This window comes from Mastomys coucha, unplaced genomic scaffold, assembly GCF_008632895.1.
Source record: "Mastomys coucha isolate ucsf_1 unplaced genomic scaffold, UCSF_Mcou_1 pScaffold12, whole genome shotgun sequence".
Lineage (NCBI taxonomy): Eukaryota > Metazoa > Chordata > Mammalia > Rodentia > Muridae > Mastomys > Mastomys coucha.
The window spans coordinates 28,936,552-28,943,098 of record NW_022196894.1 but is presented as its reverse complement, the minus strand read 5'-3'; the positions used below and the strand labels follow the sequence as shown (position 1 = coordinate 28,943,098).

Here is a 6,547-nt window from a genome sequence, read left to right as displayed (position 1 = left end):
ATGCAAGTATATCTGGGATTAGGGCTGGGAGGCAGCCAGATTAGCATAGAGGATTGAAATAGAGTAATGCTGCTCAGTTGTTGTGCCCTTAAAGCTTGTTAAATAAATATAATAGTCCAGTCTTAATTATAGAACTGGTCAGGTATAAGAGAGAAACTGCAACACACACTTATTGAGACCCACTAACAGGGAGGAAGCAATGAAAGCAGGAAGGGGCATGAAGGTAAGAAGGACCCACAATCCCTCACGCCCTTCCTTTCCAACTTGGGCGGGCAGAATGGCTCCCGCAAAGAAAGGTGGTGAGAAGAAGGGCCGTTCTGCCATCAACGAGGTGGTGACCTGAGAATATACCATCAACATTCACAAGCACATCCATGGAGTGGGCTTCAAGAAGTGTGCTCCTCGGACACTTAAAGAAATTCAGAAGTTTGCCATGAAGGAAATGAGGACACCAGATGTGCACATCGAGACCAGGCTCAACAAAGTCGTCTGGGCCAAGGGAATAAGGAATGTTCCATATCGCATCCAAGTACATTTGTCCAGAAAAACGTAATGAGGATGAGGATTCACCAAACAAACTCTACACATTGGTAACTTATGTGCCTGTTACCATATTCAAAAATCTACAGACAGTCAATGTGGATGAGAACTAACCTGCTGAATGTCAAATAAAGTTGCAGAACTGCCAAAAAAAAAAAAAAAAAAAAAAAAAAAAAAAAGAGGGTAAGAAGGATTTGGTGAGGGCAGGAGATGGGTAAGAGACGATAGTGCAGGGGGAACATGACCAGAGTACAATATATATATTATATATTTATCTACTGAATAAATTTAAAATGTTCAAAAACATATTTAAAAAGATGTGTCCTTTGGTTTTAAAAGCCTTTGACTATTGAGGGAGAATGGCTTGATACTGCTTACAGGAGAAAAAGTCCAGGACTCAGCTAACCTTCAGCTCCCTTGTTACTGATTTAACACTCAGGGATAAAGTGGAGAGACACTTGGATGACCAATGTTCAAGTTATCAAAATAAGATTTAGAGGACATGTCGGTTTGGACTGAGCTCCTGCACTAGGCCCAACAAGCTGAGCTAAGTACTTTTCCCAGGAGAGCCAGAGCCAGAGCAAGACAGCCAGAGGGAATAAGAGTTAGAACAAAGCACAATGCCCACACACACACATACACAAGTGGCTGGTTTTAGCATGAGGAAACCCAATGGCTAAGGCTTCGACTGGGAAAATGTCACAGTAGCAGGAGACACAGCTCTGTGCTGTTAACTGTGTAGCCTGAAGCATCTCTCTCTTGCCTACTCTGGGGAAAAGAACTCCAGGATGTGTGAGTAGATGTGAGCCAAGTTGGAATTTATTAAACAACGAGCAGACATGCAGAGACACGGTAGGTATAAAACAAGATGCGCCTAGCAGTACCTACATATATGATGTGTAGCCTCTGAAGTTATATTATTCTAAGGATGTCATTTATAACTAAGTTTAAGGATCAAGTAAAGTTTTAAAATTAAGTAAAGATTATCTGACTTGTTTGTTTCTCTTGTCAAGAGAATCAAGGTGATCTGATGAGACGTATTGTGTAGGTTAATAGATAAGAACATTCTAGAAGATTAAAAATCAAAGGTGATGAAATTAAGACCCATACCTGATCTTTAGCATGGTCTGCCTTAGGGTTTCACTGCTGTGAAGAGACACCATGACCAGGGCAACTTTTATAAAGGACAACATTTAATTAGGACTAGCTTACGGTTTCAGAGGTTCAGTCCATTATCATCACGGCAGGAAGGAAGCAGGGCAGTGTCCAGGCAGACATGGTGTAGGAGAAGGAGCTGAGAGTTCCACATCTTGAAAAGAAGGCAGCCAGAAGACTCTCACTCCACATTGGGCAGAGCCTAAGCACAGAAGCCTCAAAGCCCACCCCTACAGCAACACACTTCCTCCAACAAGGCCACATCCTGTAACAGTGCCACTCCCTGGGCCAAGCATGTTCAGACCTTCACATTGCCTATCCACTGTCTTAATACTTTTGCTAGAGATCCTTCTCTCTGTCTCTCTCTCTGTCTCTCTCTCTGTCTCTCTGTCTCTGTCTCTCTCTCTTTTTTTTTTTTTTTTTGGTTTTTTGAGACAGAATTTCTCTGTATAGCCGTGGCTGTCTGGAGCTCACTTTGTAGACCAGGCTGGTCTTGAACTCAGAAATCTGCCTGTCTGCCTCCCAAGTGCTGAGATTAAAGGCATGCACCGCCACTGCCAGAGATCCTTCTCAAACAAAAGGAGTAGCCATCTTTGCAGTCAGTCTCACAATGGTTTGGTCAGTGTGTTGAAATTTTTTGACTCTCAGCCAGTGAGAGACCTAAGCCAGGTTTCTTTCTGTCTCCTTAATTTCTCCCGTCTTTTTGCCTCAGAAAGTCACTTTGAAACAGCAGTTTTGTATTATGTTTCTGCTTTTATCTGGCCTTCTCCGTGGAGAAAGCTAACCTCTGCCCTGCCCAGCATCCTGAAACTCCTTCTTATACAGTAGAATTGCAACTAAAAGCAACTAAGGTCTTTATGCTTGTTGCAATTTTGTCCTTTGATAGAGTAGAAGGAGATATTCTTTCTGTGATGTTGAAGAAAGCTAATTATGTATTGTTCAATAGTCAGCAATTCCTAGAAAAAATATGATTCAAATAGAATCCAAGAGGTTAGTGCTTTTCTGAGAAACAAATTATGACAGAAGCTTATAGGATATTGCTTCTAGCTCTTTGTTTTATATCTTTGAACGTGCATTAAAATCTTGGGGTAGTATCCATTCAAGGAAGTTTTTATGAAGCACCCACTATGCACTATGTAGCCAAGGGCCAATGAGACAAATGCCTTACACTTTCAGCGTGTACAGTTCATCAGGGGAACACATTAAGCAAGAAAATCTAAATGTAGTTTCAGTGTCATATGAGGATCTAATAAAGATGTGGCACAAGTGGAGTGAGCACTATTTTTGAAAGACCAGGAAGGCATTTTAATGAAAAATGACATCTGAGAAAGGTCATGGGATGAGGAAGGGATGGGGACATTGTGTGAGGAAGGAAGCAATGGGACGTGGTAGGAGGAAGGAAGGGATGGGGACACCGTGGCAGGGTGTTGGAGTCAGAATGCCTCATTGTTCTAACAACCACAGAACAAGCTCTGGCCTCTGGTGTTTGTGAGGTTCACTGGGTTTTGGCAGTGATTTCACGGTTTATAGAGTGGAGAGTTATAAATTTCCCTCTACTGTTGGCAATGGACTGTTATTTAGGAATCTAACCCTGCTCTGGAGGTGTTACCTCATCTCTGAGAATGGAGTCCACCAGCCACAGGATGGAGGGCTTGCTATGATGGGAGAAGGAAGAAGCTTCCCAAGGAAGGGGCACAGAGAAAGAGGCAAATGCCCTCTGTCTCCCAGCTACAGCCCCGGCTCTTCTCTGCTTCTCTTCTGGTTGCTTTCCTCATTTTCCCCTTTCGTTCACTTGGCTGAGCCAGTGAGGCCTGCCTGCCTTATCCTACCTGTGATGGAGGAGGCTCCACGGAGGGACCATTCACCCACTGCCCTCTCACTCTTGGTATCCAGGCAACAGTCAATGATGAGCACTGGGATAGCCTTGTGGAGGAGTGAGAGGTGAACAGAGGAAGCTGGGACAGGAATATGAGTGACCCTTGGCTACAGGAGGACAAGAAGCACCAATGTTCTGCAAGAAAAGAGTTCCCTGGCCATTGTGGATGCTATCTAAGCACTGAGTCTACCTTGAACTTCAGGACAGTGTCATCTTCTTAACGTACTGGACCACCAGCCCAGATCACCAGGCTTTCCCTTCTAACTGGCTCAGGATTGGAATTTGCACTAAAATCTAAGGAGAGTCTGACCAAGCCGATAAAACCTTACTATAAAACGGTGCTTCTCTCCTGAGTCCCAAAGGCTTCAGATCTCAGCTGACCAACTGGGGCTTTCCAACACACACACACACACACACACACACACACACACTGCATACACACACCACACACATGTACACCATACACATAAACCAAACACGTATATACAACACACACCACACACATACAATGCACACACACATATACAACACACATCACAAACATACAACATACACACACACAATACACATACACACCCCACACATATATAGACACACACACCACAAACATATGCATACCATACACATCACACACACCACACATACAACACACACAACATGCATACAATACACACACAACACTCATCTACACCCCACACATATATAGACACACATTACACACACAAATATTCACACATCACACACATCTCTCTCACACACACACATACACATGGGGTGGGAGAGAGAGAGAGAGTTCAGCAGACTACTTAAACTGTCAAGGAAAAATCAGGCAATGTTCTTTCCTAAACCAGTGATCTGATGTTGGAAGACAGCCCTCCAAGTCACCAATGTCCACTCAACTGAGTGCCGGACAAGCCCTGGAGAACAGACCCTGAAAACAACACACAGGTGAAATTCTTCTTGTATCTAAACAAGCTGTGAGGACAGGATGCAGTCGGGGGTGATTGTCTCCTATGCCTGGGCCTGGGTTACTATAGTTCACCAGGAAATTGTTTGGACCCTGAAACAGATCCAAATCCTGCCTCGGGGAGCACACGCTTCTTGGCTTCTTTGCAGCTCCTCTTTTGTGACCAGAAAATGGATTCATAGCCACACGCTGGGCAGCACAGCTCATCTTGTTCCCGTCAGAGCACAGAAGAGAACCTGTGTTCACCATTTCCTGATTCATCTGAAAATAGCCCCCACCCCATGTCCTGCATCCCTCTGTGTCCTGAGGCTCCTGCCCTCCTCCCTCACTGCACACACTGGCTCTCTGGCTCTCCTTCCCTGTGGGGAGGGCACACAGGGAGAAGAAGTGGCAACTTGTGAGTCCTACTGCTCCCCAGGAGGCCCAAGGGCCTGGTGGAAGCTGGTGGTGTGGGAGACAGGGAGCAGCCAGGGGTCTCCTGGCACTGACTGATGTCAGCTGAGCTGTGTGGGACCCAAGGGGTGTAATGGTTCCCAAGCTGATAGGGCCCTCTTCTTCCTCCCTTTCCCATATCTACCTTGCTTGTCCTGTCTTCCCGTCCTGTAGTAAGAACCATGATCTGGCCACAGAATGCTAACATGGAAGGAGAGTGCACCTGGAACCAGGTACAGGGAACCAGGCCTGAGGCAAGGTAACAATGTCTGATCTAGAGAGATCTCTTACCTTGGTTCACAGCCCTGTGCCCTTCTCGGACACTAAAGACAAGAAAGGCCTCCTGAGCTTCACTCCTTAACATCACAGATTCAGTCCCCGGATGTGGATAGAAATGACCCATCAGCAACTGAGGTTAGAACATCCCGCCTGGCTGTACCAATACAGAAACCACCGAGTGCCTCGCCTCTGAGGTCTTAGGTGGTCTGAACAGTGTGTAGGACCCTGTGGGTTTGTCCAGTCCTCTGAGCTCTTCCTTCTTCTACTGTTCACCCCGACATCTACAGTAAGATTTGTCCTTAGCATCATTTGGCTGAAAACTATTATGAAATTATAGATATGCTGGGAAGGAAGGCCCTTACCCAGCATGCAGGCTCCCTATCAACTCCGAACGTTAAAAGCAGAGGCTGGTCTGTGGAGGCCTCCTTGGCTCTGTCTACGGGGCGGGCGTCTTTGAGGCTGAAGAGCTGAGGATGAATTTAAATAGCAGCTAAACTGTATAATTTAAGCTGGAATGCTCAGCATGCCTCTTCAATTCATTCATTTGGCAGTCCACACTGCAGGGGAACTAGTAGAAACCACTGTCTATTCTTTGGGTTTCCAAGTCTGTAGTCGTCAGAGGTACCTGTGGTATGCCCTAATGTGACTGAGCCAAAAGTCCCCATTGTAAATTTGTAACCCGCTTTCCAACTCCAAGCCGTGCAAGAGAGGTGGGGGTGTTGGCAAAGGGTGCAGAGAGAGGAGCTGCAGACCATGCTTGGATGCTTGGAGTCTGACCCCTCCTGGTATAGAACGGCCAAGTCCCTTACAAGTCCCTTTCTAGTGAAGACTGTCTTTCTAGTCTGTCTTTACTTCACAAATGGGGAAACTGAAGCTCACTGAAGTAGGGACCCACCCTGGATCTCATAATTCGGATCCCCACATTCCTGGCCAGGACTACATGGGGCGCAGTGTTCCTGTTCCGCTTCAGGAAAGGAAACTGTTGATTTTTCATTTACACAAAAATGAAAAAAATAAATACCAGATGTTTGGAAACACAGTACAGCCCCACTTGCTGGAACTTAGGAGAGCATTCTGAGAGGAAAAAAAATTAAATGGAAAATCCACAAAGCAACAAAAAGATGTTTTGAACGAAAATGCAACTTTGTCTTTCTCTCTCACACACATACACAAACAATATCTCATTGTTTCTTCTTCAGGGAGCAGCTGTGAAGGAAATTAAGGGGGGAGGGTGGCAGACACAGCATCCCATCTTTGTGCCTCATACAGAGCTCAGCTTTGAGGCCAGTCTCCCTGAG

The 6,547-nt window shown here is 45.5% G+C and overlaps 1 pseudogene; it reads left to right on the top strand.

Annotated features, from left to right (window-relative positions):
* The first annotated feature begins 239 nt into the window (after positions 1 to 239).
* LOC116085799 lies at positions 240 to 719 on the top strand (annotated as a pseudogene).
* Positions 720 to 6,547: the final 5,828 nt, after the last annotated feature.